The sequence below is a fragment of the Herpailurus yagouaroundi genome, unplaced genomic scaffold (assembly GCF_014898765.1).
Source record: "Herpailurus yagouaroundi ecotype Mexico unplaced genomic scaffold, PumYag 77, whole genome shotgun sequence".
NCBI lineage: Eukaryota > Metazoa > Chordata > Mammalia > Carnivora > Felidae > Herpailurus > Herpailurus yagouaroundi.
Genome location: NW_024412388.1, coordinates 76,357,279 through 76,381,271, shown reverse-complemented (window position 1 = coordinate 76,381,271; position 23,993 = coordinate 76,357,279). Strand labels below are relative to the sequence as shown.

The window sequence follows — 23,993 nt, the reverse complement described above, 5'->3', positions numbered from 1 at the left end:
ATCCATAGTTGCACAACAATGTGCATGAACTTACTGTCACAGAACTATACACTTAAAAATGGTTAACGATGTACATCTTATGTCATGTATATTTTACCACAAAGAACCTATAACCATGTAAAACATAAAAACTGTTCTGACTGCTTTAAATTAACAAAATGGATTATGCAAATTAAATATAGTGTGGGCCCCAATGTCCTAGAAGGCACACCAATACAAAGTGTCTACTGTGTCAAATTTGCTTTAGCCATAATCCATAGATTATAATAAATACTATTTAATTATCAATTTTGTTTGTTACCTTGAATTAGGATTTGGCTGTGTGAGAGAATATGATCCTACTAATTTGTCCAGAAAAGGCATAGATTTTCTTTTATCCTAGATAAATAGCCATATATGAAGCTAACACATTCAAAAATCTTCCAGTGACTATCTAGGTAAGCATGCCTATGAGATCTTTTTTCCCCCTAAACTAATCATTGAAGCACCCATATGTTTACAAAAATCACCAATAACTTTAGATGGGTTTGAAAAGTACTTGAGCCTCTTATTAATCTTCTTTTATTAAGAGGTCAATCTAGCAGAAGGGTCAACAAGGATAGCCTAATGTGAAGGAGGGCTGGGGAGAGAGGCAGACGGGGGTTTGGAGGTCAGGGTGGGAGTTGGGGTGGAGGGAGAGGTTGGTGGTAATGTGGAGAGACTGTATGTGTGTTGGGAAGTAGTTAAAGAAGAGTAATCATAACGATTTGCTTTAGTGATAGCGGACATACGTACTGGGCACTTACACTCATCAATCAATCAGTTCCTGAGACTCTCATAATTATGAACTCATTTTTGTACAGTTGCCTTGTTACTTCCTTGGGCTCTGGATATGTGGGATGGAAATGACCATCTAAGGCCCAAGAGGACAGAGGTAATGATCCATATCAAATGAGAGCTAATTTAATAAGAGAAACCATTGCTCTGCCTCTCTGTATGGGGTATACTGCAGGAGGATGAGGGAATGCAGGAATGAGACTGGATATTTAAATAAAGGAAAGTAACCATCACAGTGGCATAGGGAAGAATCAAGACCACAAGGCAGTATGGCTTATCAGAAAACCCCTGACTAGGTGTCAGGAGACCCAGTTTCTACTTCCTGCTTTCCATTGATCTGACAGTATAAGTTAAGTAAGTTACCTTACCTCATTTGACCTGACTTTACTTACTTGTCACGTTGGAGGAAAAGCCAAATGATAGATAGACCCTCCACTTCCAGTATTCCACTGTCCTCTGAGTTAATTAATTGCAGTTAGATTTGGGGGACACCTAATCTGAAAAGACCCCTCTGGAGTCGTGAAAACTGAGGTCTTTAAAAGAAAACAGTGACAGCACCAGAGAAAACATGAACTCAAAGACCAACAGTGTAGGTTTTCTTAGAAAGAGAGCAATGAATGGTCTACAATTGGCAACTAATAAATCAGTCTTGCTAAAAAGAGAGTAAAAGTGGTTCATAGCAAGAAAAGAGTCATTGGGTCAAGCATATTAACAAAAGCACTGATTTTAATTGAAGATAGAGAGGTAACTGGAAACCATGCAAGGGTCCTAATACAACCCCTTTCCTTAAGCACCGGAGTTCACCATGATTTGGTCCTTGTGCCATATATGTGTTCCTCGGGTGACATCCTCTGCTTGAAAGCATCATCTACCACCTCTGTATATGTGATCCCCAAAACCATATGGTGAACCCTGCTTCCTAACTCTGAGCCTAAAAATCATCTCCCTAACACCTTCCTGGCTATTCACTGAGATGTGTGGGAACAACTCACACTCAACACATCCCAAACTAAATCCACCATTTCTGCTCACACCCACACCAAACCTGCTCTTCGTGGATCCCTGAATATTGGTAGCAACATCCAGCCTGACAGGTGAATGATGCTGAAGGTTGGTAGTAATATCAAGAGCTGAGGAATCTACCCCAAAACCTTCTTTCCCTCTATTCCCTCAAATCTACAAGTTCTTTTCTTAAACTAGCCCCTTCTGCATTCCTGCTACCACTGTCTCGGGTAAAGCCCATCGAATCTTTGGTGAAGACAACTGAATGTCTTCCTCTCTTGACCTCCTTGGTCCCATTTCCAAATTGCAGCCAGAGAGCTCTTTCTAAAACATATCACCTCCTAATTTTTTTTTTTTTGTTATTATAAAGATAAAATAATATCACAAGGAGGGGTTGGGAGGCCTGACAATGGAATGTGATGGGAACAAGTGTTATCCAGCTTCTCTTGGTGTTTTATTGGCTCTTGCTGTTTCCTTCCCAGGAATGCCAGGGCTTGACTCCAAAAGACTGGGCAGACTGGGTCACATATTAGGTGATCATCACTCATTTGAGAATAGCTGCACTCGGAAGAAAGGGTGCTTCACCCTGTGGCTCACTGTGGGCACTCACTCAACCTGACAAGTTAGCTATGGCTCTCCTAACTCCAGCTCACGCTGCCTGTGTCGAGGATTCTGATACACTTTGGACTAGCGCTGTGAGGAGAAGGGATTTTTAAAGCTTCTAGCTCTGTTCCTATCTACATGTTACCGGTGTCTATGCTCCCAGATACTGAGCATTTTTACAGAAGTTTGCTTCTCCCTGGACAGCAGCAGTCATTGCCATAGTAGTCAATTCTGGGAATACAGAGTGATTGCTCCCCCTGTACGTATTCTGGAGTAGCTTTACGTAAGTGCAAACTGTCCAACTTTTGTTTATTTTTATACCTCTTGTTGCCCCAACCCTGGGGCCTTGTTGCTGATCAAGTGAAGCCTCACTTCTCCATTCCCACCACAAGCAAGAATTAGAGGCAGGGGCTGTTTTGCATGGCTGTAGTGTGGAAAGTGTGCACTATGAGTCCCTGGCCTGCCTCCACCACCATCTACATGGGCTTAGCAAATCAACGCACCCAATCTGGCCTTCCAGGCCTCCCTTGTACAGTATGGGCAATCATACAGGCCCCATGGGTCAATGCTGGTGTTAAAATAAGTATTGTGGAAGTACTTTGGAGTCATTAAAGTGGTACATAAATGTAAAGGTGAACTCTTACAAAGAAAGCCAGTGTTTTTTTTTTTGTCAGTAAAATAATTTTAAAAGAGGATGCCTTTGGCCTTGGAATATTATCTTAAATCGAAACAAAACAACCCATGAAGTGAACTTTACTTATACCACTTTGGTTCCAAGGAAACAAAACAGTGAGAGTTACAAGGTCACTGACACCTCCTAACATTGAAGTCCCACTACCAAAGTCAAAGGAATATTTCCGAAAGGCCCAGGGGTCCAGGTAGAAATTTGTGGCCCAAACACAGAACTGCACAGTGAGAAGACAACAATGTAAGTAGAAAATTCTTTCCCAAGGCAACCTTGCAAAAATGGACTGATAATGGACCATTTATATTCTGTCAGTTGGAGAAAGAGGAAAATACAACGTTAACACCCACAACCTCTGGCTCACAATGCCAATGAAGTGCAGCCATGCCTACCTACGTATAACCCAGAGAAGGCCTTTTACAGCATTCCAGTCAGCTGACACTGCTTATCTCTTCCCTGGAAGAAGGTGTGGAAGACTGAAGCATCCAGCAAGGGCATTAACAGAGAGAGAGGTCAGTTTTGAAAGAACAAGCTCTCCTGGCATCTATGTTTCAGGTAGAAAGTCCACTTTCACCTTGGTGTTAAATTAATGCTTCATGTGTGCAACTTGGATAATGGCTGCTGGTAGTCAAAATCACTGGTTTCCACTTGATCCTCTGCCAGAGCAGAAAAATGTCTGGTTCACATTTAGAGTAAACATGGCGAGATGTCTTTTTTCTGACATTGTATGGGTGTCCTACTGTGTGGTCCTATTCTGACACTACCTCGAGATAGCGTGAGACTGTACAGGTTTAAGGGTTCAGTCCCACAAGACTGTCCCATGTCAGACCCAGTCACAAGTCCCAGGACCCAGACAACCCACACTTCTGTCTGACTTTGTAATAGATCCAAGGGTTCCCGTAACCCGCTCCTTAAGTTTGGCAATTCATTTGAATGACTTACAGAAATCAGGAAAACACAAAGCAGTAGGTTTATTATCAAAGGATACAACTCAGGAACATCAAGGAAGAGATGCACACCGCATGGTATTTGGTGGTAGTCTCGGTGGGGGAAGGGGAGGTGGGTGTGGAGCTTCTATGCCCAATCTGAAGGTGCCACCCTCCCAAGCACCAATCGGGAAGCTCCCCAAACCCTGTCATTTAGGAGTGTTTATGCACATTTCATTACATAGACATGGTTGACCTGTGTAAATCACTGGTCACTGGCAATGAAACATCTCCAATCCCTCTCCCCACCCTGCTCCCCCAAGGTCGGATTTAAAGTTCCAATCCTTGGGGCTCCAGGGTGGCTCAGTCAGTGTGCGACTTTGGCTCAGGTCATGACCTTGTCGCTCTGGAGTTCGAGCCCCACATCGGGCTCTGTGCTGACAGCTCAGAGCCTGGAGCCTGCTTCAGATTCTGTGTCTCCCTCTCTCTCTGCCCCTCCCCTGCTCGTGCTCTGTCTCCCTCTCCCTCTCAAAAAAAAAAAAAAAAAAAAAAAAAACGTTAAAAAAAAAAAGTTCCAACCCTCTAATCACAAGGCTGGTTCCCCTGGTGACCAGCCCCCAACCTGAAATTCTCCAGGGGCCCAGAGTCACCTCATTAGCCTAAACTCAGGTGGCTAAGAAGGGCTCATTATGAGTAACAAAAGGCGCTCCTATCAGGAAATTTCAAGGGTTTTAGCTCTGTGCCAGGAGCAAAGACCAAATACATATGGTACCACTGGTAGCACAGCACTGCCTAAGAACAGTGTCACAGGAGGGCTAATTCCTATTCAAAATAGGTGTAATTTGGAAGAGTGCAAAGCAGCACACTTAGAAGGTCAAATTCACCTTCAAGGCCCAAATAGCAGTCATTAAGCCACGGACTTCCTGAGTCAATGACTTACAGACTTTCTTCCTAAGGGAAGCCTTCCCTGCCCACTCTGACCAGGCCTGTCACAACGAGCTCTTTTAGTTTTCTCTCCCTTGCTTTCATAGTGCTGGTCACACATCTTCCTGCAATTGTTCAAATAAAATTGTTCAAAATAAAAAAGTTTATTTCTCTCCCACTAAACTATAAGGTCTATGAGGTCTGGTCTACATGTATCATGCTTATCACTGTATGGCCCTGTATTCGTACAGGCAGAAGCTGCTATTAAACATTAAGTGAATGGAGAAAAGAGTTAAAATTAGACTTCCTTGCTTGGAGCAAAGACCACAACAACTTCCTACAACCACCGCATCATCTTCAATTCTCCAAATTCCACTTGACATGCAGAAGCCCCTGAGACATTTAGCAGATTCAAGACCTATCGGCAGAGGAGAGAGGTTTAGCTCAGCCATGGCATTAAGTATAATTTCAGGCAGCTCAGGGCATACTGAAGTGATAAAGCAAGGTCAGGCTTCTAAAGAAACCCACAAATAACTACTAGGAATCAGGGAGAATGCCCCACATTGCAAAGGTGACAGGCGGAGTTTCTGCACACAGGTTTGGCTTTGGGCTTCAGAGGCCAGCAGGATTCTGAGGCTTCATTTGATGTTAGCAAAGGAGAGGAACCTGGGAATTTTAGAGTTTTGATGGCTTCTCAGGAGACAGAAGTCACATTTCCCATCTGGAAGTTTAACACATGACTTCTAAATCAGGGTGGGGCTTTGTCTGGCTCAGTGACAAATTCAGCTGCACAAGAAGCATAATCTCTGGGTTAGTGACCTAAGTTTCTCCTTTGTACACAGCAAATGAATCTTCGGTCATTTCTTAGCAACGAAACTTGAAAGGCAGAAAGACTGTGCCAAGAAAGCTAATGGTGTGTTTTTTTTCCCGTGTCCTTTTTTCCCCCCTTACCACCCACAAGAAATAATATTTTTCCGTTTATATTTGACAACACCATCTGTTTTGATTGTGGAAAGTCTTACCCATTCAAGGAAGCCAACAACTTAGCTGCTGCTAGCTGAACAGATGTAGAAGTAAAGAGGACCCTATATACCACCAACTTGTGTCATGGCCAGAGATGGGACCTCAACAGAGAGTGTGATAGGATGTCCTATCCTGCATCCACTCTCACACTAGGTGTCCTCGACAATTGTGACCTATTTTCGACAAAGGTGCAAAGCATCAGCCCAAATGTTGAAGGGAATAGAAGGGTATCGAACACAGACCTGACCTTTGAGAGGAGCTCATGCTTTAGTGAAATAAAGCATGAATACAAGAAAGCTCAACTGGATTACATCTTAGGGCATCTTAGTGGCATCTTAGGGCAATATACACCAAAGGAATAATACGGCAGAGGAGTTACGAGTGGATCACGAAAGATGCATAGGATTTATGTGTGCATAAATCTTATCCTTTGGGATAAGAGGTAGAAGGGGTAAGAACAATAGAGCACATATTTTATATGGAGGAATGAAGGAACAAACAAAGAAGGTAGGAGGATTCTGAGGTGAATTTTAGGAGTTAGTGAAGAGACATATACAGATGGAATAGAATTTTTGAGACAGAAATAACAGACATAAGTAGATTAGGGTCAGATGGTAAAGAAAGTCTCCAATGTCAGTCTAAGAACTTTTCAAGACACAGCTCAGGCCTGAGAAATTATTGTTTTAGGGTCACTTTATATTAGTTTAATTTTACTTTTAGAATTAATAACAAAATATTTTTATGAGAGCAGAAAGTAATTTACATTTGAGTATATAACCAGTAGGGAACCATTGATGGTGTCTGAATAGGGGAATGACAGAAAAAATACATTTAAGGGCATGTTAGTATATATTAGAGAAATTAATCTGAAAGCATCAGGAGAATTCATTGCAGGGGGTTTGACAACAAGAGCAGGAGCCCTAATTCTATATTAAGGTATATATCAGATCACCTCATTAAACATAAATGGGCTGCAAAACTAAAATCTCAAGCAGAAAAATAGTTATGCTTAAAAAAATTAAATTTTCAGAATAGCCAGTCAAATGGTACACCTGGACGGAACAATTAGATTTTGAGGGAGCAGCCTTTTCTGCTTAATTGGTGTTTTCAAAAGAGAAATTGATTTGATTAGTTTTTTGTTTTGTTTTGTTTTACACTAGACAGTACCTGAATACTGTGATGAAATTAGAAGTTTTGGGGTAAAAATATCACTTTTAGAATTAATAGCCCACCACTTGATGCAATGCTGTAACACACACAGCCTTTTTAAAAACACAACACAAAATGGTGCCAGATGGACCAGTGGCCATGTTTAACACGCCATAAGCAGGCCATCAGTTTGAGAATATACCAGGCTCTTCTTCTGGAAAAATCCTTAGGCATTATGTCACTCACCACGCAATCAAGCCTCTGCTTAAAATCAAGTTACAATTACTCTAATTATGGGCCAACATTTCATTTGTTTCTCAACTGGTGCCTAATCAAACAGTTCTGTAGACGACTTCACCACAAGGTAACTTAATTAACTTCAGCACCAAAGGTTTTTCTTTTTCCTTTTTTTTTTTTTTTTTCCTAGTTTTCTTTGGGCAACCGATTTACCAGTTCAGGCGTCAGAAATCTTAGTTCTATAAAACTACTACATGAACTAAATCAAAATCAAACCCAAATGCTTTCATCCATTGCAAAACAATATGCTTCTCCCATAAACGCTTTATTTAAATATTTCCCAGCAACAACAGACTGGTGTGGACAAACCAGGAAGTGAAACCAAGTATGATCACATTGTGAAAGCCGAGTAAAATGAAAGAATATACTGGAATTAGCTGAGGCACTATTAAAATTTCATTTAAAAGTCCATCCCTCTGGAAACTTCAATTTAATTAAAGCAGTAATAAGAGGAATTTCAAAAGCATAAGTCTTCATTTTGTTGTTTGGCAATTTTCCCAAACTGCTATGCAAATGTCTTGTCCTGTAGCCAGGCTAGATCATCTGAAATGTGAGCACTCACTCAGCCCGCATGGTGAGTGGAGAACACGGTTAAGCTAGCATTTTCCATGTCACTAAATCTACTCTGAAACAAAACAATCACAAATCCTTAATGACTTGCTTTGGAGAAATGTGCCATTTGGTTCTAATGTGACAAGCAAATCCCACTTCTCCTAATTGTTTTGCTGGGGTCACTATTGTTCCCTTTATCCTACTGTAAATTAGGAATTCCCTGAAAATAGGGACTATGTTTTACTGTTTGATTCATTTTCTTTTTAGTTTAAAACATTTTTTAATTTAGAAAGAGAGAGAGCATGTGAGGAAGGGAGAGAGGTAGGGAGAGAGAGAGTAAGAATCTCAGGCAAGTTCCATTCTCAGCATGGAGCCTGACACGGAACTCCATCTCACAACCCTGGGATCACAACCTAAGCCAAAATCAAGAGTCAGGTGTTCAACAGACTGAGCCACCCAGGCACCCCTTGATCAGTTTGTTTTTTAAATGAGTACTAAGACTCAGTGACCCAGACATAGTAGGAGTTATAAGTATTTAATGGTTCTTCTTATTGTCCAAGGATAGTGTTTTCCAACAAGAGTTGTCACAGTTTGTATTCTTCTTTGAGTGGTGGACACTAAGCAGAATCATAACTCCTCGCACCACTACCATATCTCTTGTTCCTAGGAAATTGCCTGTGGGAGATGGGTTAGAAGATAGCCATGCAAAAATGAATTTTGGTTTAGGGGCGCCTGGGTGGCGCAGTCGGTTAAGCGTCCGACTTCAGCCAGGTCACGATCTCGCGGTCCGGGAGTTCGAGCCCCGCGTCGGGCTCTGGGCTGATGGCTCAGAGCCTGGAGCCTGTTTCCGATTCTATGTCTCCCTCTCTCTCTGCTCCTCCCCCGTTCATGCTCTGTCCTCTCTGTCCCAAAAAATAAATAAACGTTGAAAAAAAAAATGAATTTTGGTTTGCTGATTATTATTTATTCTTATTAATTTTAAGTAGGATTTGAGTAAATTATAATATTATAATGCAATATTATTATGGACACTTTTTAGCGATTTAAATACATCAGGTAGTTCCTGGAAATACCTATGACTTTATCAAGTGATCAGGCACCCCCATCACCACACAAACACCTTTCAAATGTACCAGTGCTACTCTGCAGACAAAGCAGACACACTCCTGCTACATGTCAGAATGAAATTTAAAAGGGAAGAAAAATGTGGATAATTACAAGCAGTGACAGACAAATCCACTGGCATGTATATGTGGGCATATAAACATACTGTGTGTGTATACATGCATAACAGTAGGAAAATTATGTGCATGGTGAACTCAATAAACATTTGACAGCCTACTCTGTGCAAGAACTGTTATTCTTAAGAAAGTGAGGCAACTCTAACTATTAGGTATTTACCCAAAGAATACAGAAATACTAATTCAAAGGGACCCATGCACCTCAATACTTAGAGCGGCATTATCTACAATAGCAAAATTACGGAAACAGCCCAAGTGTCCATCAACTGATGGACAGATTTTTTACAGATTCATGAAAAAGAATTAAATCTTGCCATTTGGAACTGTGAATAGAGTTAAGAGACTATATGCTAAGTGAAATAAGTCAGTCTGAGAAAGACAAATACCGTATGATTTCACTCATACGTGGAACTGAAGAAATAAAACTAACAGTCATCGGGGGAAAAAGAGAAAGGCAAACCAAGAAAGCCACTCTTAACTATAGAGAACAAACTGATGGTTACAAGACGGGAGGTGGTTGGGGGGATTGGTTAAATAGGTGATGGAAATTAAGGAGTGCACTTGTTGTGATGAACACTGGGTGATGTACAGAATTGATGACTCACTATACTGTACACTTGAAACTAATATTACACTGTATGTTAACTGGAATTTAAATAAAAACTTTAGAAAGTGGAAAAAAAAGAAAGCGAGGCAATTCTACTGTTGTGGTATGAAAAGGTTGCAGAGACTGCCTGGGAGTTGAATCCTGAGTTTGTCAGTGGTCCCATGAAAGAAGTCAGTATTGAGGCAGGCCAGTTCCCTAGATGGGCTCTTTCTCTCTGGTCACCTTGTTTTCTTCCTGTTACTCTCTCATTCCCTGTATCAAATACTATCCTTTCCTTTAGCACCTGGGACTTTACACTTGTATTCATTGGATTCTCCCAACACGGGAAATTTTACTAAACATTTGCTATGGTGTGAGACGAACAAGACAAAAAGGAATAATAATCTGTCAATGAGAATTCATTTTATTTTGTATTTCATCTTGTATCTACCCTTAAAACATGCATAAAAGTTAGGAAGATGGGAAATACACACTAAGTGATCAGGCAACAAGAAAATATATTATCAAGAATTAAACAATACAGTTGAAACACAGTATGATTGAAATGAGATACAGCTGCATAATGCTTTAAAGTTTAGGGAGCATTTTTTCCCCATAAGTCATTCAAATCATTTGCTTGGCTTTATAGCAGCCCAGAGAGGAAAAAACAAGCAGCCTAAGCCACATTTTGTGAACAAGAGCTTGATCCCATAACTGATACCAAACATCGTGTTCTTCTCACCATCCAAAGCTTGTACAAAGCTTTGCCTCGTACAAAGGTCAACAAAGTCATAGTTCAGGGACTAAAGAAAGCAGCCTGGGCCCGTAGGGATACGCAGGAGCTGGATCAGAAAGCACTCTAGTCACAGTAGAGTAAGAACAGAAAGGTCTTGAGATAAGAAGAGCAATGAGGTAGCAGGTCCCCTGAGGAGAGACTATTCCTAGTCAGAGGGAGATGACTTCACAAATAAGTGACCTAGTGAGGCTTTTAGTGTTAAGATTCCAGAATGAAGAGGATGGCTTCACTTGACTCACAAAAGACAACCATGAGAGATTCTAAAACAGAATGCCAGCCATGTTTCAGGAAGACTAACCTGGTGGGGCATGGGAGATAAATGGGGCAGGAGAAGAGAGACGGAATGAAGGCAAGAGAACCAGGTAGGATCCTACAGTAGTAATTAAAAAAAATTTTTTTTAATGTTTATTTATTTTTGACAGAGAGAGAGAGAGAGACAGAGCATGAGCGGGGGAAGGGCAGAGAGTGGGAGACACAGAACCCGAAGCAGGGTCCAGGCTCTGAGCTGTCAGCACAGAGCCCAAGGTGGCCTCGAACTCACAGACCGGGAGATCATGACCTGAGCTGAAGTTGGACACTCAACCGACTGAGCCACCCAGGCTCCCCCTACAGTAGTAATTTAATAATTAAGTAGCAAAGACCCAAATAGGAGAGTGTCAGTGAAAATGACCAGGGATGAGGCAATTTAAGTAGCATTATGAGGGAAAACCTGGTAAGTACTGGCTGTTGGGAGAGACGGGGAAAAGAAAGATTAAAGCTCGACTGCTAAAAGGCTTTATCATAAAGTGTTAGTTAATATGCCAGCATTCACGGGAAGACCAGTGAGCAATCTCGTGAATTTTGCTCTTTAGCTTTAAATCAAGGATAATTTGCTAACCTAAGGTTTCATACCTTTATAAAGGGTTTGGCATAGCTAAGTTTTGACTCAGTATTGCTGTCAAGAGTGAACCCAGTAGGAAAGCTGATGAAGGTGAGATGAAGGACATAAAGAGGCCTGGGCACCATCAAAGCCTCATTGTTGAAGGCGTCCCATTGTCTTCCTGATCATGAACTACTAACTCTCTCACAAAATATGTAAGTGTATCTATTTCATTTTACTTTAGTTTAAAAAAAAAAAAGCTGCTACCTCTCCCATGGTACTTCAACTCACATTTGTGCTTTAAACTTACTGGTTGTAAAACAGTGAATACATTTGGTTTATCAACAGAATTAATAGTAACATGAAGGAATTTCAGATGTGCTGTGTTTTGTATTTTTATAACTCTCAATCTTCTCTTTGCTAGCTTTGATAGAGTTGGAAAATGTATCCTTGGGGAATCTAATTCTGGAGAATATTTCCTGTTTGTTTTTCTCTAATTTATCTCTGTTTGATGTGCTATATAATTATTTAGTCTATTGTCTGGATCTACCCACTAGGCAGTAAGCTCTGAGAACACAGGACTTTTACCTGTAGGGTGCACCGATGTATGCCCAGCACTTAGCACAGATAGTAGAGCTTAATAAATAATAGCTGAGTGAATCAGTCATAGTCCTGTGATCGTGATACTTCAAGAATTTAACATGTGTTTTTCCTTAGTAATCATGTCTCATCTGCATGCTTCAACTTAATCTTGAACCATGGTTTCCATTTATAGACTCTGAAGAAATTCTTTCAGGACCTATACTGTGATGGGACCACGCAGGGCACAGAACGTTATGGTTGCAAAGGAATTAACATGGGGAAAATTGCAGCCAGGTCTCAGTTTCTCCCAGGTTCTCCTGGGATTCCTCTTTCTAGCTCCATCTTAGGAGGGTGAGTCCTGATTCTTGTTCTACCCGTGCAACTCTCACTTCTGGTTTCCTGCTCTCAATTCCTGTTTCAGTCTAGGTTTCCTTCTGGTATTCTGACCCAGGTTACCTGAGTTTGACATCTGTTGTTTTCATTGCTTGACACTTTGATTTTTTTTTTTTTTTTTTTGTGGTTAAACCTACAGAACAGTCTAAGTTTGTATTTATTTTTTTTTTGTTTTTTCAACGTTTATTTATTTATGGGACAGAGAGAGACAGAGCATGAACGGGGGAGGGGCAGAGAGAGAGGGAGACACAGAATGGGAAACAGGCTCCAGGCTCTGAGCCATCAGCCCAGAGCCCGACGTGGGGCTCGAACTCACGGACCGCGAGATCGTGACCTGGCTGAAGCCGGACGCTTAACCGACTGCGCCACCCAGGCGCCCCTAAGTTTGTATTTCTACACAGACCAGAGACTCACATAAGTTAAAATTACAAAACAGATATTATAGACTACTTTCTCAAGGTTCTTACTGTCCTTTCCTGTCCCCATTATAAAGCCAAATAATATCCTCACCATGCTAATGATGGGACAATCAAAGTGACCACTTGCATTCCCTTATTCAACATAATTTTTTTTTTTCTGGGCAACTGGATTTAGTTAGGATGAATTATTACACAAAGACAAGAAGAAACTATCACCATAATCTAAGTTCCTATTAAGAATGAAATGGGGGGGCGCCTCAGTGGCTCAGTCAGTTAAGTGCCCAACTTCAGCCCGGATCATGATTTCACAGTTCATGGGTGTGAGTCCCGCATCAGGCTCGGTGCTGATAGCATGGAGCTTGCTTCAGATTCTGTGCCTCCCTCTCTCTCTGCCCCTCCCCTGCTTGCATTCTGTCTTTCTCTCTCAAAAAACAACAAAGAATGAAAATGAAAAAAGAATGAAATGAAAGGGACTTCAAACATAGGGAAAGAGAGATCTATTCTATATAATTTGTGCTATACATTTTCCATTTGGTGTCTAGATACGTGTTAGGAAAAAATACCGTGTTTGTGTACTCTTCGTGAAATGCAGTCAGTACATAGCCTACACTCTGCTTCTTAAGCCACTGGATTGGATCTAATTTAATTCATAGGCCAACAATTCTAAACACATCACTTGTATCAGCAAGGCAATGTTTAGAAAGGCTCTCGTCATCTGCACAGAAGACAATTCACTTGACAGCACTCCTTTCTTGAGCAATGACTCAAATCAGCTAGACTGAAAATAAATCTAAAGGGTACACAGCTGTCATGTAATCTGAAGTAGCCCTCTGAGCAATAACTTGATTCATTTTTTCCCTATTTGTACAACTGGTTCTGCAAACAGGATTGCAATCCAACAAATGCATTTTTCTCCCACTTTGAAGAGAGAGCTTTTCAGTGTCCTAGGGAGGGTTCTTCTGGATTCCTCCATCCTTATGGGTATGGCAAACCGCACATAGTGATCTCTTGATTTTATTTAACAAGAAACAGACATTTAAAGTCAATGGTGTAAGGGTGCCTGGGTGGCTCAGTGGGTTAAGCTTCTGACTTCAACTCAGGTCATAATCTCACGGTTCGTGAGTTCGAGCCCTGTATTGGGCCCTGTGCTGACAGCTCAGAGCCTGGAGCCTGCTTCGGATTCTGGGTCTTCCTCTCTCTCTGCTCTTCTCCCGCTTGTGCTCTGTCTCTCTCTGTCTCTCAAAAATAAATAAACATTAAACAAAAAAAAGTCAATGGTCTATGTGAACCGATTACAAATAGGGCTCTGTAGAGTATAATACTTTATTAAAGAGATGTTGGCATCAAAGTTTGAAGTACCGACAGGTACCAGACTATCTACTGGGTAGAGGCAACTTATTTATTTTCATTGTAGCATTCCTTAACGGTTAACTTTTTGTTATGGGAAATTTTAAACATACATAAAAGAAAGAGAGGAGTGTAAGGAAGCCCATGTGCCCATCACTCTGATACAACAATCAAAATACCCAGCCCCACTGGATTACCTAAAATAAATTCTAGATATCATATTTTATCTGACCTATTTTAGAACGTATCTCTAAAGGGTTTAAAGTCTTTAAAAATCTTTAAAACACAGAACCAGAATACTATAATCATACCCAATGGTGTGCAGGTAGATATTCAACAACCAGTTCTCCGAGGAGGGAAAAAAGGTCCTGATTTACAGTCTTTGCTAACTTGCATGGCAAAACTGTTTCCACCATGGCCAATTTCAAGCTACTAACATGATGGCGCTGAACGTGGGACTGAGAAGAAATGTGTAGCCACCGTTATATAGTACTTCCACTATGCAGACACCTGACACAGAAGCAACCTTAGGAGCATGGATAACAGCAAATTATAGTAAAATAATTAGGAAGTGATCAGTTTTGAGTATCACTTTTAATACTTTAAGTTTGTATAATTTAATTATTTAATGGATGTGTTTAACAGTTGGCTTGGAAAGTTCCTGAAAATACAACAATCAGCTCTTGTCCCCTCTAGCATGCCAGTGAATCACATCCAAATAATTAACAATTCCTTAATACTACCAACTATCCAAATTTCTATGATATGTCCTTCCTCTTTTTCCTCAGCAGTAGAGTAATATTTTAAACAGGAAGGAAGGAGGAACTTTGCTTCAGAAAGCTACACTAAAGCGTCTGGATTTCCAAATGGTTCAGAGCCACTGTGTATAACCCACTTGGCTGTTAAAGTCTGTTTCCAGGAGATTAAGTTAGTTTCTGTCACACACAAGTCCCTTCATATTACTGGGGAATCACGGTAACGATTTTATTTCCCTTCAACTGCCCATTCTTAGGCCCACAAGAGACAGAGTTTGGGAAGGAGGAGAGGGACTTGGCAGAAGGGAAAGTAAGTCCCTAACCAGGTAGACAACCTTAAGTTAATGAAGTGTTCTGCCAGGAAGATTCCCAAGAAGATGTGAGATGCTTTTCTGCGCCTGAGACGTCCCACCATGGAAACTTGGGTTTGTAAAAAGTCCTCTTTAAATGTGCTTCCCAGAACGCAATATGCCACATCGGATGTGGTGGGGCCTACCCGGCTGTAAGAGGGGTTGTGACCATCCTTCCATCTCTGATAAGGATGCCAGACTGCACTCCAACTCTGCCTTAGCCTCACGGTAAGTAAGACTCTAGTCCAGTCAATGAACCAGTGTCTACCAGTACTCACCCAGGCTCTACAGGGTACAGTCTCCAACACCCTCTCTTAACCAAATCTCATCCCCACCTCCTTTCCAACAACATTTCACACTATGCCTTTGAACAAACCCTTTTATTCCAGGAGCACAATTCCAAACACACACAAAAGCATAAATAATAGTATATGGAAGCTCCATGTATCCTTCACCCAGCTTCAACAATTCTCAATTCATGTCACACCCATGCTCAGGATTATCTTGAGGCATCCTGGACATACCCTTTCATCCACAATTATTTCAGAATTACATGCATTCTTTCCTGCACACCTCTGCTCAGACATTTCCTCCCCACCCATCTTTCTAAATTCTATGTCATCCTGCAAGGCTCAGCTCAGGTCTCACCTCCTACGTTGCTTCCACTGAACTTGTCACTTAGTCATGTCACCTTGGGACATCGCTCTTACTGCTCCTGTTGTTCCTTATTAAATGGTTCACTTACAATGTCCTTAGCCTGGGAAGCAGGAAGCTTCTCTCACTACACATATAGAGCAATAATAAATGCTGAGTAGGGAAAGAACTAAAGAATAATATTTTGGTTTTATAAAGGGTGTGAAAATTTGGCCCAACAATTTTACATAGTATATTGACCAAATTCCTTACATGAGAAATGTGTCATGCACAGACCAGGGTATGTTGGCACAGTATGACAGGGCAGAAATAACACTGGACATGGTGTTAAAAGGCCCGAGTCCTTGTCCTTGCCCTTCTGTTTGTGTGTTATTTTGGGTTTGAGTGACTTTTCAGAGCCCATCCATATAATAGGAATTAACTGCAGCCAACCTCCCCTTTTCCCTCACCAGATTGTCAGAATCAGATGCTATTACACATGTAAAAAATACCTTTGTAATTGATAGAGAATGTTGTTGATAAATATCATTACCTGTAGATACAGAAATGTTTGGCCATATGACCCAACAACAAGGAAAACTATTGCTTCACATCCTGAATGCAGGAGGAAAATTTACACTCCAAACATGGAAAGTGAGAATATGATAGCATAGAGATCAGATGGGATTCAGAACCAACAAAATTAACCCTGGGAGGAATATAAGAGCATATCTTTTCTTTCTGAGACTTCAGAAACCACTGCCTTGCAATTAAACCACAAAAACTGAAGGAGCCCTAGAAACAGATTGCAAAGGAAGCAAGATATATTGTCAACTATTTAAAAAAAAAATTCTGTTACATGAAATAATTAAATGGAAAGGCAAAATTCACCATCTGATTCCCTCCAAACAAAACTGCAGAATTATCCAACAAAGTTGTTGTCATTCTAAGCTTATGCTCTCCGAGGACATTTTCAAAGCCTCTGGCTTCTCAATTTTGTAGTCTGCTTTGCCAAAGAATAACCATTAATATCAAACTGCAAGCATTTATCATATCACACCAAAGACTACTTAAATTACAATGGAACTGAGGTCTTGTGTTCTCCCAGAAGAAAAGAGGATAGATGGCTTTATCAAGAAAACACTGTTCTACACACCACACTACAAGCTGCACTAGTGTCCTGGGAGAGATGTGCAGCCTAGCTGAGCCGTCCATTGGAATTTTAATATTGTAAGTTTTCTTGCAAATACATGAAAATTACAATGGTTGGGGAAAAGGCTTAGATATTATAAAACTAAATAATTTGGGCCAAGGTAGGAAAAAAAAGAGTTTTTCAATTTGAGACATTAATGCAATTTAGCAATAGTCGGTGAAAACCACAGCTGCTAAACCTGGTAAATCCAAATGAAATTATTAGGTTAAGATCACAGAATTACGCAGAGGGCATTTCAAAATTCCTAGCACATGGACGACAAGGGCACCAAAGCAGAATCGCATTAGGAAAGGAAACATTTTGTTTAAAGAGAAGTTTTTATAAGACTTCACCATGTGTAATATCTCTGAGGACTTCACTAGAGAGGAAAAACACAAGAATCAAAAGGGGAAACCAGAACACAAGAATTTTCTTCTCCTGCTCCCTCTACCCCTGCACGTATCAGGTAACCCCTCTGTGTATCCTTACATCTCATTCTCCATAAACACACACACTCCAAGAGATTATTCAAATGATGGTCTGTTTTCCAAAAACGAGATTATTAGAATAAACTTTCTCTCATATAGGAAACTACCAATCACTGATTCCATTACCTTCATGCACAAGAGGAAAAAAAAAAAAAAAAAAACCCTACAAAGGAATTTTAGGACCTCTAACAAAGATTTTTGTAACATCTAGACTCGTGTTACTTCGAGTAACTCGTGTTACTATGATGATCAATTTGCATGAAAGATTTTTCAAGGTTAAAAAGTCTACCTATTTCCAAATAGCCATTAAAAATGTGAGACCATAGTTTTTTGTTTTGTTTTGGCTTGTCCATTTGCTGAATAATTCAAGATTGAATTTTGGAGAATGTGAAGATTGAAGAAGTCTCAGGCTATAACAAAAACTCAGAGGCTTTTCTGATCTGGTCCTGGGACAGCTCTACTTTCTCCTAATTTGTCTACAGTGTGCCTCTTCAATCCATAATTATACAAGCCTAATTTGTCAGCATTAAGCAATATGACTGCACTTTAAAAATGACCAGGAAAAAGTCCATTTAGGCCTAGTTAACTGAAATGACAAATTATAAATTATCCAAAGAATCAGGCAGAACTCGCCCTGCTAGTTCCTCCGAGGCATGTAAGACAAAGCAAGCCCAGTGTGGGAATACATTGGCCCTAAGGAACCGATGTGAGGCTGAAGCAGTTGAATGTGTGCAGTTTATTATAAGAGTCACGGAAGCTGGTGCTCATCAGAACACAATCATATGCTAAATCTTCTTCTAAACCCTTTATGTCAATTATTTAATGCTCCCAACGACTCCGTGAGATGATCTTTACTGCACAGATGAGGCAACTGAGGCAGTTGTGATTTACCTAAGTCTGCACAACTGGTAAACTCTTAGAAGCAAAACTAGCATGAATGGGAGTAATCTTCCAACAGACCTGTGAAAGGAATAAAAAGCAGCTTACCCCAGTGGCCCGAACAAAAGATGAAACGTGCATTCGTTCACGCACTCCTTCATTCGGTACTAAGTGTAGTAGTAAGAGTCTGAGCAAAACAACTGAGCAGAGTGAACTCGAATCCTGCCCACCATCTGCCTGGACTGTAGCCAAGCTACACAATCTGTCAGAATGCCAGCTTCTTAATTGCCAAAATAGAAATCACTCTACCTGGCCTACTTTCTACCTTCACATTGATGATACCATCAAAAGCAATGGAAACTCCCTCTGCCTCAGAGGTATCAGGGAACAGTCTCCCACAAAGGAGTAGACTCCTTACAAAGACAAGCTCTGTTCTCCCCAGGCCATGAAACACACCTAGTGTGCCCAGGTTTTTCTGGTCCTCTGGAAGACGAGGAGCTGTCCCTCGCGGAATGATCACCTGGTGTCAGAGGACCTCTCCTGTGCCCAGAGTCATGATTCTTCCCACAGAACAAACGTTACTTCCTTCTCCCAAGTCTCATTTCCAGTCACAGGATATCCATGTTTGGAAGCTATCTTAGTCCATTCGGGCTGCTATCGCAAACTACCATAGATGGGGGTGGGAGGGGCTTCGTCAACAAACATTGATTTCTCACACTTCTAGAGGCTGAGAAGTCCAATATCAAGATGCCGGAAGATTCGGTGTGTGGTAAGAACTCATTCTTGGTTCACAGACAAATATGTTCTCTACCATGACCTCTCTACCATGTCCTCATGATAGGAGTGGCAAGGCAGCTCTCTGGATTCTCTTATGAGGGCTCCACCCTCATGGCCTCATCACCTCCCAAAGGCCCCACTTCCTAACACCATCCCCTTGGCAGGGGGGGGTTAGATTTCAACATATGAATTTGGGTGTGGGGGGCACAAGTGATTCTATAGCAGAGGTTATGATTTTTAAAGTTCTGCTAATATAATGTATATTCACCAGTAATCTGAAATTTGAGGATTTGGGGGACCCAGTAAGTAATCAGGAGAGAACTTAATCCATTCCTGCTATGAAAAATGGTTGAAACATTAGGAGTAGTAAGCCAAACTAGTAAAACTTCAGTAACCACAACTTATCTTAAGTAATTGCCAAAGGATCCTTGTGACAAAAGGAAATGGGACCATTTAATCTTATGACTTCTTTCTCAAATTTCTTTGCTATTAGTCTCCTCTCTTCCATTCTACTGCTCTACTTGGTCTCCCAAGATGATCTCTCTAACACATCCTCCATATAGCTGCTGGCATTACTTCTCTAAACAAATCTGATGTCACCTTTGGTTTCAAATCCTTGTGTCTCCTCCTGATTAAGCTGTGTCATGACTAAGCTGTGTGCTCTTTACAGGGTTAAAAGTGCATCTTCAAGCTGACCCCAGGCAGAGGGTGAGCCAGAGTCAGCACTGAGTGTCCCAACTGCCACTCCAGGGCTGTCTTCAATTCCACAAAGGGGGAAAGCTGGCTTTGGTGGGGAGGGGTACACTGTGTAGGTATTTAAGAAACTCATAGAGTCTGGGGTTGCCTCTCAGCATATTTTCACATCAGCACAAAAGCCCTTATGGCAGGTGACAAAATAGGAAAAATACAGGTCCATAAGGGAGAAAAAAAAAAAAAAAAAAAAAAAAGGAGTCACACAGCCAAAGAAATAAGAAGTTGCAGCTAGAAGGAACTTCAGGCCACCGTGCAGTAGGTACGGTGAACACTGAACTTCCTTAGCTCCAAAAATGTGTTCATGTCCGGGGATTCTATATGTAAAACACTTTGCTAAATGATTTTACCCTGTACATGTCCCTTAAATATAAAAATTCTAGAAAAGAAAAACTTAAAAAATAACAATAAACTTAAAAATAATTGTCCAGGAGGCCTGTGTTAAGCATCCGACTCTTGATTTTGGCTCAGGTCATGATCTCACAGCTCGTAGGATCAAGCCCTGCATCAGGCTCCATGATAACAGTGCAGGGCCTGCTTGGAATTCTTTCTCTCCCGCTCTCTGCCCCTCCCCTGTTCATGCTCTCTCTCTTAAACATTAAAAGAATAAAAAAATAAAAATAATTGTCCAGAAGATGGAATTGAGTAACTGGAATATTTTATTTAATCTTTGGGTAATTCATTAGGGCATCTAAGAATATGATACTTAAGATGTAATATGTAAAAGAATAAACATGCATGTAGAAGGTTAAAAAATACCTATGGGGAGGCACCTGGCTGGCTCAGTCGTACAGCGTGTGACTCTTGATCCTCATGGTTGTGAGTTTGAGGCACATAGGTTACTTTTAAAAAATGTAAAAAATACCTATGGGCATCTTCTCCAAGATCTTAAGGGAAACATTCATTTATACAATATCTAGAACATATTTAATTGTAATTCTAAAGCAAGCACACAATAAGCACACATTAGTAGTTTAACCACTTATTTTAAAGAAAGTCAATGGATGGGATCAAACACTGCAAGCTGTTGGTAGTAATCTAGATGGTAATTTAAAATTAAAAAAAAAAACAACTAAGTACTTTGAAGGGAGGAAAATCTAAACTGGCAGATCTTCTCTACTGAAATATTCAGTTGAACAATGAAAAATCAAGCAATAGGATTAATGACTGGTTAACCTTAAAACCAGCTCAAGATTCCCTCTCATGTAATACTCTTTGGCAGAAATATTTGTCTTTTGCAGTGGATTGAGTCTGTGGCACTAATTTCTATACTGCACTAATTTCTGTACTGCATCTTCTCTACAGGCCTCCATTTCTCTTCCTGCACTTTGAAGACTCAAAGAAGGTCTGGTGAAGTATTGAAGACTCATGGAAGGTCTGGTGAAGTACAGAACAACAGGAATATGGGAGCCTAAATCAGCTGTAACTCCAGGTATTCCCCCCTCCCCCAACTGAGCTGGTCCAGTTCTGCCACCAATAAAGAACAAGCCATGTCTGAAAAATCTAGATCCCTTTTTAGCATTGTAAACCATGTAGGAGATGCTTATTACATCTGCTTTGTTCTCTATTTCTATGGTGCCTATCACCATAGTAACAAGGCACACAGATGGAAAAGTAGGCTAGGCATACCCAAAAATGGGGGTGGGGATGGGAAAAAGGGGGAAAGGGCCTTTCACTGATTAAGAGAGAAAAGGCTCAAGTTTCTTCTATCTGGGCTGTCAGTACAATATTAATGGGCAAGCTAACTGAAAAAAAGTAGGTTTTGTCTTTAAGAGAGTCACAGTAGAAAACAGCCTAACAATTTAATAAGTACCAATATTTACAGGAGATAGACTTGCTAGGCTTCTGAGGTTTTAAAATCAGATATATTTTATTAGAAAATCTTATGTGCAAATCAAAGTTTTTATAACAGTCTCCAATTTTGGAAATCATGTGCTCATTTCACAGAGCGGATGATTACTATTAAAATCTTTTGGTTATTTTGTAATACTAAAAGTTGAGACATCTGTTAAGGAAGTGTGGCTGAGAAGATAAGTTGATACAATGAATACTTTCCTGAAAGTGACAAGTGTATCTTCCAAGTTTTTGTATAAAATGTCCCAAAAGGAAATCACTGGGTGGGGAGTAGGGGTGACTGTTGTTTCATCTTAGGGACTCACTGCCCCTGTTGAAACTGGCACAAGGCCTTTCCCATATGCAGCCCCCCCTGCTTTCCGCAGGTTCAGAGACCTTCAAAGGCATTATCTGTGCCCATATGCTCTTTAAAGCCATGATGAGCCAAAGTTTCATCTGTAAGAAAACTTGCTATTCCAAGATCTTTTTCCTTTCCTGCTGCCAGTTTGAGTCCTTCCTAGGACACATTTGAGATACTTAAGATGTTATTTATGTTGTTACTGGTCAGGAAATAAGAAAAGCCACACTAGCTACATAAATTACTTGTTTTACTACAAAGGTTTTTTAGTGCATAGGTTTTACTCTATGTAAAAAAAAAAAATGGTGCATATACAAAAAAAAAGGCAGGAGATGTTTTATAGACTATGATTGTTTTAGAAAATTTAACACTCTAGCAACACAGATTTTAGTGGAAAAAGCAACATGCAACTTTGTGGGAATCTTAGGTCCTTGACTCAGCCACTAACTGTGACACTGTGGACAATTTTTACTTTGCTTTTCTCAGACTAAACGTCTTATTAGTAAAAAGAAAGGACTAAAGTAGACCAGGGATATGAACTTGAGGGGAATCTAAGGATGATCTCAAGGCATGTTAAAATGTTATGCATGAGTGTGTGTGTATTATTCTGGGACAGAGCCTCAAGGATATCTATAACATAAAATTAAAAACCAATAGATACTCTGTAAGGTCTTTTCCACGTGACTCTAGAATATCATGACTTGAGTCAACCCACCCAAACGAAGTCAAGGCTTTGAACTCAGACTCAGGTGAGCACAATGTTCAGGTCTTCTCAAGTCCCCACCCAGGGATCACCCTATCTAAACCCCACACCAACCACCCCTTTGCCCTTTACAATTGCTTTATTTTTCTCATAGCATTTAGCACATGACATTTTATCTTGCATCTGCTTATTATCTATACTCCCTCCTCTAGGATGTATGCTCCATGAAAAAGGGTTTTTTCTCTTTTCACTGTTGGATTTATTCCCAGTGCCTGGCACAATGCCTAGCAACTATTAAGTGCTCAGGGGAAAAAAAAAAAAAAAAAAAAAAAACCCAAATGAATTATTTTTTTTAATCCATAAAATAAAGTATGCCAGAAAAAAACCTCAAATATATTCTTTTTCTCTTTTTTAAGTCTGGGGGCCTGCTAAGAGCCATGCACTCTACTAAGTGTGTTGCAAGCATATCTATTTTACTTCATCGTTAAGGCAAGTCTTCTAATCCTTAGAGCCTTTTATAAAGTAACACATCTGGGAAAAGGAGCCAGGCGCTATATTTGTGGAAAAAGCTGCCTCATCAGGTACAAGATATGCCACTAACTTGTGGGATTTGTTTAGACAAGCGACTATTCCCTTACAAACTCCGTTTCCACATTTATAATATGCAGATGATATCTGCCCCACCTACTGCAAGTCAGCAGGAGGATAAATGCTTTAGTGTGTTAAAAGTGAGGTACACACATATATATAATAAGTAATGTGGTGGGGGTTCCTGTAAAGTGCTTCAGCAGAGATGTGCTATAAGCTTTTGGGTAAGAGAGCAGGGGATACCCTGTAAAGGAAAAAAAAATGTCCCAAATGTAGCCTGGGACCAATATTTTTTGCATGCTATAATTCACAACCTCCTCGTGGGAAGAAATTTACATGCTTGATAAAACTCTGAAAAACACTTTCTCCACAATGAGATTGAGACTTATTCTTAGGATTGAGGCACCCACTGACCCAGCTCACTATCAGCCAAGTGTCTCGTGATCTTTTTGTAATTTCTATTTTTTAGTCTAACAATAGGTCTAAA

General features: G+C 40.5%; 1 protein-coding gene and 1 long non-coding RNA gene across 2 annotated transcripts in view; one reads left to right on the top strand and one right to left on the bottom strand.

Moving 5' to 3' along the window:
• LRRC8B (leucine rich repeat containing 8 VRAC subunit B) overlaps positions 1-23,993 on the bottom strand; it is an 80,020-nt gene that overhangs the window by 44,024 nt on the left and 12,003 nt on the right. The window lies entirely within an intron of this gene.
• On the top strand, positions 10,547-22,539 carry LOC121027444 (uncharacterized). The gene is made up of 2 exons (XR_005788743.1): positions 10,547-10,962; positions 21,330-22,539. It is a non-coding gene; the product is annotated as an uncharacterized LOC121027444 (long non-coding RNA).